The 10,764-nt window shown below is 37.4% G+C and overlaps 1 pseudogene; it reads right to left on the bottom strand.

The window, feature by feature from the left end:
• Positions 1-1,226: 1,226 nt before the first annotated feature.
• On the bottom strand, positions 1,227-2,223 carry LOC112299453 (heterogeneous nuclear ribonucleoprotein A1-like; annotated as a pseudogene).
• Positions 2,224-10,764: the final 8,541 nt, after the last annotated feature.

Genomic DNA, 10,764 nt, shown 5'->3' with positions numbered 1-10,764 from the left:
TACTTGACATCCATATTGCCAAATCTAAGGGAGATTTGTCCATTTCCTTTGTCTTTAAAAAAAAATTATTGTATTTTCCATTACCATTTAGCCTTCCTATACAACCTTCCCTGCACAATCACTATGCTGTTGTACATGCTTATGAGTCCTTTTCACTTTTTGCTCAGTCCCTCTACCCCATAACACTGCCCTCCCATAGATGTCCCCCTGCTCTCAATTTATGAGTCTGTCTCTATTTTGCTTGTTAGTTCAGTTTGTTCCTTAGATTCCACGTATGAGTGAAATCATATGGTTTTTGTCTTTCTCTGACTGGCTTATTTTGCTTAGCATACACTTCTCCAGGTCCATCCATGTTGTCTCAAAGGGTAAAATTTTCTTCTTCTTTAAGGCTGAGTAGTAGTCCATTGTGTAAATGTCCCATAATTGTTTTATACATTCATCTACTGATGGACACTTGGGCTGCTTCCATATCTTGGCGATTGTAAATAATGCTGCATTGAACATAGGGGTGCTTATGTTCTTTTGAATTAGTGTTTTGGGTTCCTTCAGATATATTACCATAGGTGGAATCACTGAGTCAAAAGGCTGAGTCATTTTTAATTTTTTGAGTTATCTCCATACTGCTTTCCACAGGGGCTGCATCAATCTGCATTCCCGCCAACAGTGCAAAGGGGTTCCCCTTTTTCCACATCCTTGCCAGCACTTTTTGTTTGTTGATTTATTGATTGCCATTCTGACAGGTGTGAGATGGTATCTCATTGTGGATTTAATTTGCATCTCTCTGATGATTAATTATGTTGAACATCGTTGCATATGTCTATTGGCCATTTGTCCTCTTTGGAGAAGTGTCTCTTCAGCTCCTTTGCCCATTGCTTAATTGGATTGCTTGATCTTTGGTGTAAAGTTTTGTGAGTTCTTTTTTTTTTAAAGACATTTATTCATCATCATGATCAGACTATTACATTTAGCAATCAACAGCATGGGTACACAAAGAAAAAAAAACTACATTAAAAACACTTTGTTGGAATGTTTTACATTTTCCACAGAACAGGAATGAAAATAAGCTGTTATACAATTAATCACAAATACAGTCCTCAAGTTTTTTGCCCATTCACAAGAGTATTGTCTAAAACATGTCTTCTTTGTAGCAGCTAGGCTCTGCCACCACTGTTCTTGGCTGAGGTCACAAATCTGTTGTAACCTGTAACTTCCATGTCACCTCTCTGGCTCTCCTCTCCTGCTAAGTTTTGTTTTATGGCAGTAATTAAAACCTTCTGCCACTTCCATAGCTACTGCTACTGCTGGAACCACCATAGCCACCTTGGTTTCATGGTTTGGCAAAGTATTGGCCTCCACCACCATAGGGGCCAGAGCTTCTGCCTCCAAAGTTTCCTCCTTTCATGGGTCCAAAATTTGAAGATTGATTGTTGTAATTGCCAAAATCATTGTAGCTTCCGCCACCTCCAAAGTTGCTTCCACCATTACCAAATCCATTATAGCCATCCCCACTGCCACCATACCCACCACCACCACGGCTACCACCAAAGCCATCTCAACCACTGAAGTTTCCTCCAAGACCAAAGTTGTCATTCCCACCAAAATCACCTCCATGACCACCTCCGAAGTTCCCAGAACCACTTCAACCTCTTTGGCTGGATGAAGCACTAGCCATCTCCTGCTTGGATAGGGCTTTCCTCACTTCACCGTTGTGGCCATTCACAGACTGTATTTCTGAAGGACAGTCTTGTCTGCAGAGTCATGGTCATGAAAGGTTACAAAGGCAAAGCCTCTCTTTTGGCCACTGCCTCAGTCAGTCATGATTTCAATCACTTCGATTTTCCCATACTGTTCAAAATAATCTCTTAGGTGATGTTCTTCAGTGTCTCCTTTAATACCAGTGACAAAAATCTTTTTCACAGTTAAGTGGACGCCCAGACTTTGAGAATCTTCTCTTGAGACAGCCCTCTTGGTTCCACAACTCTTCCAGCCACCTCGTGTGGCCTTGCACTCGTGACTGCATCCACCTCCTCCACAGTGGCATTTGTGACAAACCCAAAGCCTCAAGAGCTCTTGGTGTTTGGATCTCATCACCACACAGTCTGTGAGCGTTCCCCATTGCCCAGCATGGCTCCTCAGACTCTCATCTGTTGTTCCGAAGCTCAAACCTCTGATAAAGAGCTTCTGTAGCTGTGCCGGCTCTTTGGGAGACTCTGACTTAGACATGACGACTGCAGGAGAGGGAACTTCAATGATGCTTACTCAGCAGCGTCCACTGGCAGAAAGGCTGTAAATTCTTTATAAATTTTGGACATTAACCCCTTATCAGATGTGTCTATCGGCAAATATGTTCTCCCATTCTGTGGGTTGTCTTTTTATTTTGTAGATGATTTCCTTTGCTGTTCAAAAACTTTTTAGTTTGATGAAGTCCCACTTGTTTATTTTTCTTTTGTTTCCCTTGCCTGGGGAGATATATCTGACAAAACATATCTATAAGCAATGTCCGCAACTTTGCAGCCTATGTTCTAGGATTTTTATGGTTTTGGGTCTAACAATTAAGTCTTTGATCCATTTTGAGTTTATTCTTGTGTGTGGTGTAACAAGGTGGTCTAGTTTCATTTTTCTGCATGTACCAGTCCAATTTTCCCAACACCATACATTGAATAAACTACCTTTAGCCCATTGTATGTGTCTGCTTCCTCTGTTGAATATTAATTGACCATAAAGGTGCGGGTTTATTTCTGGGCTCTCTGTTCTGTTCCATTGATCTATGTGTCTTTTTTTATGCCAGTCCCAGGTTGTTTCGATACTATGGCCTTATGGTATTATTCAATATCAGGCAGTATGATTCCTCCAACTTTGTTCTTTCTCTGGATCACTGTTGCTATGCAGGCCTTTTGTAGTTCCATACAAATTTTTCAAATATTTGTTCTAGTTCTGTGAAATACATAATTGGAATCTTAACAGAAATTGCATTAAATCTATAGATTGCTTTGTGTAGCATGGGCATTTTAATAATGTAAATACTTCCTATCCATGAACACTGTATGGGCTTCACTTATTTGTATCTTCTTCAATTTCTTTCTTCAGTGTCTTATAATTTTCTGAGTACAGGTCTTTTACATATTTGGTTAGATTTATACCTAGATATTTCATGCATTTTGAAACAATTGTGAATGGTATTATTTTCGTAATTTTCTTTTCTGCTGTTCGTTATTGGCATATAAAAATGAGACTGATTTCTGAATAGTAATTTTGTATCCTACTATTCTGCTAAATTCATTTTATCAGTTACTGCATTTTTTTGGTGGAATCTTTGGGGTTCTCTATTCACCGTATCATGTCATCTGCAAATACAGTTTTACTTCTTCCTTTCCAATATGGGTGCAATTTGTTTTTCTTCTTGTCTAATTGCTGTGGCTAGGACTTCCAGTACCATGTTGAATAAGAGAGGTGAAAGAGGACATCCCTGTCTTGACTCTGTACTTAATGGGAATGCTTGTAGTTTTTGCCCGTTAAGTATGATGCTGGCAGTGGGTTTGTCATATATGGCCTTTATTACCTTTAGGTGTGTTCCCTCTATTCCCACTTTGCTGAGAATTTTGATTATAAATGAGTGCTGGATTTTAACAAATACTTTTTCTTCATCAATTGATAGGATCATGTGGTTTTTATCCTGCATTTTGTTTATGTGGTGAGTCACATTTATTGATTTGTGAATTTTGTACCAACCTTGCATTCCAGGAATAAATCCCACTTGGTCATGATGTATGATCTTTTTGATGTATTGCTATAACCAGTTTGCTAATATTCTGTTAAGGATTTTAGCCTCTATGTTCATCAGGGATATTGTCCTAAATTTTCTTTCTTTGTAGTGTCTCTATCTGGTTTTAGAAATAGGATAACGCTGGCTTCATAAAATTAGTTTGGGATCCTTCCTTCCTCTTCAATTTTTTGAAATAGTTTGAGAAGGAGAGGTGTTATTTCTGATTGTTTGGTAAAATTCACGGGCGAATTTCACCTGTGAAGCCATCCTGTCCAGGGCTTTTGTTTGTTGGAAAATTTTGGTTACTGATTCAATTTCACTAAGTATAATCTGCCCATTAAGATTCTTTGCTTCTTTCTGATTTAGTTGTAGAATATTGTATGTTTATGGGGACTTATACATTTTGTGTAATTTGTTGGCATATAGTTGTACATAATATTTTCTTACAATCCCTTGTATTTCTTTGTTATCAGTTGTTGTTTCTCCACATTCATTTTTGGTTTTATTTATCTGACTCCTTGCTCTATTTTTTTTTATGAGGAGTCTGGTTAAAGATTTATTTTTTAAGTACATTTTATTGATTATATTATTACAGTTGTCCCATTTTATCTCCCCTTTATCCTCCCCTGCTCAGCACTCCCTCAAACTCCAGCATCCCTCCCCACCTTCATGTCCATGGGTCATACATATAAGTTCTTTGGCATCTCCATTTCCTATACTATCCTTAACCTTACCCTGCCTGTTTTGTGCCTACCAATTATGCTTCTTTTTCCCCCTTTCTCCCCTTCCATTTCCCCTTCTCTGCTGATAACCCTCCATGTGATCTCCATGTCTGTGATTCTGTTGTTCTAGTTGTTTGCTTCGTTTTTGTTTTTGATTTTTTTAGGTTCAGTTATTGATAGTTGTGAGTTTGTTGTCATTTTACTATTTGTAGTTTTGATCTTCACTTTTTTCTTAGATAAATTCCTTTAACATTTGATATAATAAGGGCTTAGTGATGATGAACTCCTTTAATTTGACTTTATCTGGGAAGAACTTTATCTGCCCTCCCATTCTAAATGATAGCTTTCCTGAATTGAGTAATCTTGGATGGTGGTCCTTGCCTTTTATGACTTCAAATACTTCTTTCCAGCCACTTCTTGCCTGCAAGGTTTCTTTTGAGAAATCAACTGATAGTTTTATGGGAACTCCTTTGTAGGTAATTCTTTCCTTTTCTCTTGCTGCTTTTAGGACTATCTCTTTATCTTTAATCTTGTGTAATCTAATTATGATGTGTCTTGGTGTGTTCCTCCCTGGGTCCAATTTCTTTGGGACTCTCTGAGTACTGAACTTCCTGGAAGTCTCTTTTCTTTGCCAGATTGGGAAAGATTTCCTTCATTAATTTTTCAAATAAGTTTTCAATTTCTTGCTCTTCCTCTTCCCTTTCTGGCACCCCTATGTTTTAGATATTGGAACATTTAAAGTTGTCCCAAAAGTTCCTAAGCTTCTCCTCATTTTTTTGAGTTCTTGTTTCTTCATACTGTTCCATTGAATGTTTATTTCTTCTTTCTGTTCCAATTTGTTGATTTGAGTCCTGGTTTCCTACCTTCCACTGCTCGTTCTCTGTATTTTTTTTTTTTTGATTTTTTTAATGTTAATTTTATGTCCAAAAATCTTTTTTTTTAATTTTAATTTTTTATTGTTATTCAATTACAATTGTGTGGCTTTTCTCCCCATCCCTCCACCCCACCCCACGTGTATATTTTTTCTTTATTTCACTTTGCAAAGCCTTCACTTCTTCCTTTATTTTGTGACCATACTCAATAATTTCTGTGAGCATCCTGATTACCAATGTTTTGAACTCTGTATCTGACAGGTTGGCTATCTCCTCATCACTTAATTCTTTTTCTGGAGTTTGATCTGTTCTTTCATTTGGGCCAAATTTCTTTGTCTCAGTGCACCTGTTATGGTGTAAGGGACAGAGCCTTAGGTATTCACCAGAATGGGACAACCCACTTCACTGCACTGTGGCACTCTATGTGGGGGAGGGGTCATAGAGGAAACAATACCACTTGCTCAGCTCTCAGCCTACTTTTAGTCACTTCCCCAGCTACCCACAAGCAAATTGTGCCCTTCTGGTGCTGATTCCCAGGTGGATGGATTAGTGTATGTTCTAGGACCCTATGGATCCTTCCAACAGACTCTCCTGTGAGACTGGGAGTTTCTCCTGCTGCTACAACACCCACAGATTTTTACAGCCAGAGGTTTTGAGGCTTTAGTTTCTCCCACTGGAACACTGTGTTGCATGGTCTGTCTTGTTCCCAACTTATTGGTTCATGAATGTTGGACTGCCTGGTCCACCAGCCACTGCCTTGTGTGGGCATCCTCCAGCTTCCCATCTCTGCCTCTCCTACCAGTCTTGATGAATGATTTTTCTTTAACTACTTGGTTGTTGGACTTCCATTCAGTTTGATTTTCTGGCAGTTTGGACTTTTGTTTGTTTGTTTTTAAATTGGTTGTTATCCTTCTTTTGGTTGTGCAAGGAAGTGAAGTATATCTAACTATGCCTCTATTTTGGCCAGCAGTCTGGTTAAAGATTTGTCAATCTTATTTATCTTTTCAAAGCACCAACTCTTGGATTTATTGAACTTTTGTATCATTTTTAAGAACCTATTTTGTTTATTTCTGCTCTGCTCTTTATTATTGCCTCTCTTATGTTCAGTTAAAGCTTGGTTTGTTGTTCTTTTTCAAGTTCCTTTAAGTGTTAAAATGGGATTGTTATTTGAGCTTTTTTTTTTCTTCATATATACCTGTAATGTTATGAATTTCCCTCAAGGATTGCTTTTGCTGTATCCCACAGATTTCAGATTATTGTGTCCTCATTTTCATTTGTTTCAAGGTATCTTTTGATTTCTTCCTTGACCTTGATGTTGACCCATTCATTGTTTAATAACATCTTATTTAGCTTCAATGTATTTGTGTATTTTTAAATGTTCTTCTTGTGTATATTCTGCTACTTTGGGGTGAAATGTTCTGAAGATATCAACTAAATCCATTTAATCTAGTGTGTCATTTAAGGCTTCTATCTCCTTGTTGATTTATTGCCTGAAAGATCTATCCACTGAAGTCAATGGGGTGTTAAAATCTCCACTATGACTATATATCTGTCAGTCTTTTCATTTATGTGCTTCAAGATTTGCTTTATACATTTAGGTGCACCTATGTTGTGTGCATAAATGTTTACTAGGGTTTGTTTACTAACCTAGTAAAATTGTTAGTAAATGTTTACTAACAATCCTGTTGTTAGAATTTACCCTTTATCATTATATAGAGTCCTTCTTTGTCTGTTACCATAGCCTTGTCCTTAAAGTCTTTTTTGTCAGATACAAGTATTGGTATCCTACCTTTTTTTTTTCTCTCCATTCACATTAAATGTCTTTTTTCTACCCTTTACTTTTGGTCTGTGTGTACCTTTAGTTTTGAGGTGGGTCTCTTGAAGACAGCATATATATGGGTTTTGTTTTCTTATTCATTCAGCTATCTTATGTCATTTGGTTGGACCATTTAAGCTATTTACATTTAAGGTGATTACCAATAAATACATATGTATTGCCATTTTATTTTTAAACTATTTCTTCTTCTTCTTCTTCTCCTCCTCCTCCTCCTCCTCCTCCTCCTCCTCCTTCTTCTTCTCCTTCTCCTTCTCCTTCTTCTTCTTCTTCTTCTTCTCCTCCTCCTCCTCCTCCTCCTCCTCCTCCTCCTCCTCCTCCTCCTCCTCCTCCTCCTCCTCCTCCTCCTCCTCCTTCTTCTTCTTCTTCTTCTTCTTCTTCTTCTTCTTCTTCTTCTTCTTCTTCTTCTTCTTCTTCTTCTTCTTTTTCAAGCCCTTTAACATTTATTGCAGTATTAGTTTGGTGTTAAGACATTCCTTTAGCTTTTTCTTATCTAGGAAACTCTTTACTTTCCCTCAATTTTAAATAAGCCTTGCAGGGTAAAGTAGTCTTGGTTGTAGGCCCTTGCTTTTTATCACCTTGAACATTTCATGCCACTCTCCTCTGGCCTGAAATTTTTCTGTTGAGTAATCAGATGACAGTCTGATTGGTGCTTCTTATAGGCAACTACCTGCTTTTCTCTTGTGGCTTTTTAGGATTCTCCCCTTGTCTTTAAGCTTTGCCTTCTTACTTATGATGTGTCTTGTTATAGGTCTCTTTGGGTGCATCTTGTTTGGGACTCTCTGTACTTCCTTGACTTGTATCTTTTTGAGTTTTTACTATCCTTACCATTTGAATGAGGTGTCAAGACAGCAAAGAGATAAACAGATATTTTCAATCCTCCATGAAAATATTAAAAGCTACTTTGCTAATTTAAGATATACCCAAGCTTCTTCCACCCTAAAGCAAAGCAAACCAACACGAAAAATTAAAACCTCATAAGACATTACACCCTCTCATGGTACATCTCCTTTGTCTCTCTTTTTTTATAGCAATGGTTCTCAACTGGCAACAGTTTTGTTATTAAGTAATATCTGGAAACATTTTTTGTTCTCATAACTAAAGTGGCTATTTGAGTTTGGTGAGTAGAAACCAGGGAGGTTGCTAAACATCCTATAATGCATAGCAAACCTGACTTCCCTCTCTCTACCAACAATTATCTGATCCAAAATGTGAATAGTGCCAGGGTTGAGAAATAGTGCTTTAGAGCCACTCTTCTCAAAGAATAGGATTCACTTCACCTTCTTTTCAGCTCACAAGCCAAAGCAATCTGGATTTTCCCTTGCCTTCTGCCTTTCTTCAATCACTTTGGTCTTGCTAGTAAGGACTTGCTAGTAGGAAAGTTGGAACAGGCAGAGTATCTCTGGCCCTACCAGCTGGTGCTAAAAATATATAATGTAAATGTAATAAAAAATCAACTGGTTAGTCTCCCCAAATTGCATCATCTAACAAAAGCACCATCAAGTCTACCAGGATCTCACAGTCCAAAAGGAACCAAGGCAAAATGTGCAGGATTGGCTTTCACAATTTATAAAAACCTTCTTCACTATGTAGGAGGCACCTAAGTTGTGAAAGTTCATTTTCACCTAATTTCCTCCAGAAGAATCACAAAGATCAACTCTCCAGTGGGAGGAGAAACAGGTCATCTGACAGGATTCTCCTTCACATTGTGAAGGTGAGGGGTGGAAGGACATCCTGTGAAGGCACACTGGCCAATCCTATATGTCTCGGAACTGAGATATTTACTTCATATTAGTTAAACAAAACAATTCTCCCTTAACCTCCCTTTAGTTACTACTCCGTTGTCATCTCATAGGGCCCCCAATATTGGACTTCACATGACCTCTATTATGAACTGAATTGTGCTCCCTCCTCCAAACTCATATGTAAACACCTTAATCCCCAAAGTGACTGTATTTGGAGATTGGGCCTGTAAAGAGGCATTAGATATTAAGGTTAAATGAAGACATAGGATGGGGCCCTAACCCATTGGACCAGTATCCTTTTAAGAAGAGGAAAGACACCAGGGATGCATTCACACACAGAAAACACCAGATGAGGCCACAGAGAAGATGGCCATCTGTGAGCCACAGAGAAAGACCTCGAGAGAAAACAAACCTGATGACACCTCAATCTTAGACATTCGACCTCCAGCACTTTCAGAAGTAGGTTTCTGTTGTTTTTGGTATAGAAGCTATAGTAGACTAAGGCAAACCCCTATATCATAGTGGCTTGGGAAACAAGTAAATCTTTATATACCACTGTACTTAAAAGATAACAAAAATCCTTTGTCATGCATCACTTATATTTGTATTTTAGAAACAGCTTGATCTGTCACAAGTAATAGGAAAATATGATGAAATAATCTATAAAGTTTTAATAACTCTATTTTACTGGGTGGAAATGAGAGAATTGTTTTTAAAATAAAAAATTTAAATAAGTAATTGTTAAAAGGTGAAAGGTACACAATAAAACACAGCCAGAGATTTTAAATGACAATGTAGAGAGATTTGTTCCTAATGAGACCAAAAGTTCAATATAATCATTTAAGTTTTTTTCCTATTATATTTTGATTTTTTGAACATATTTCAAATTTGCATTCTCCTCTCAGATGGGCTCAATTTAGTCCATTTACTGAAGTTTACTAGTTCAGATTTTCAAAGGTAAATAATTTTCAATATAGCCACTTCAGAGCTTTGTTTTGGGAGTTTTAGAGTTATCAACACTATTTAACTCAGTATTGTTCTTTGAAGAATTCTAGTCACTTTCATACATTATTAAATTTTAAATGGCATTGCACAAACATATGTGGAGTGCTTTCTACCCATTCAAACAATTCATTTATGCTTAATAATTTTGGTCAACATATTCCATTACATTCCAAAGCCTATGGGGCTGCAATTTGACTTTGTCAAAATGTCTCACAGATTGTCTAGATATTTCCCATTGATTTTCTGTGGTTTTACAAATAACCAAGTATTTTTTCATTAAATTCAATAACATGAAAGTGTTTATGCTTGAATTAACATTTCATAGTCTGACCCATTAGCTCTTTCCAAATACATCTGGCAATTTCAGTTTGCAACAGGCTTCCTGGTCCACTGTAATTCCGGTGCAAGTTTCCTGGCAGTGCTTGACTTTTCCTCCATAAAAACAATTTTAGATGAGCATTGCCATTGCTAAGTCCTTACCAAAGCAGTCAGTTAGAGTCCATTTCAGATATGTCTCTAATATGATCAAAATAATCTGCCTTGTGAAAAGTCAATTACGGAGGCCCCAGAGATGCTCTTATCCTTGTGAGGACACGTGGGGCCAAAATAATGACATTTTTATGTTTAGTCTGTTCTCATGACTGGTTATATAACCCACTACAAATTAATTGGACTAAGTCCCTAAATCCAAGCCTGCTATGTCTCTTTTGTGGCCTCCTAGACCAAAAAAAAAAAAAAAAAGTAGAATATGTTTGGTAACTTTAAAGACCATTCCTTTCTGCCTCCTCTGGAATATTGTTCTATCAATACTCTTTCTTTAAAA

The sequence above is a fragment of the Desmodus rotundus genome, chromosome 1 (assembly GCF_022682495.2).
Source record: "Desmodus rotundus isolate HL8 chromosome 1, HLdesRot8A.1, whole genome shotgun sequence".
Classification (NCBI taxonomy): Eukaryota; Metazoa; Chordata; class Mammalia; order Chiroptera; family Phyllostomidae; genus Desmodus; species Desmodus rotundus.
The sequence above is the reverse complement of the archived record's forward strand: the minus strand, read 5'-3'. Positions and strand labels throughout refer to the sequence as shown.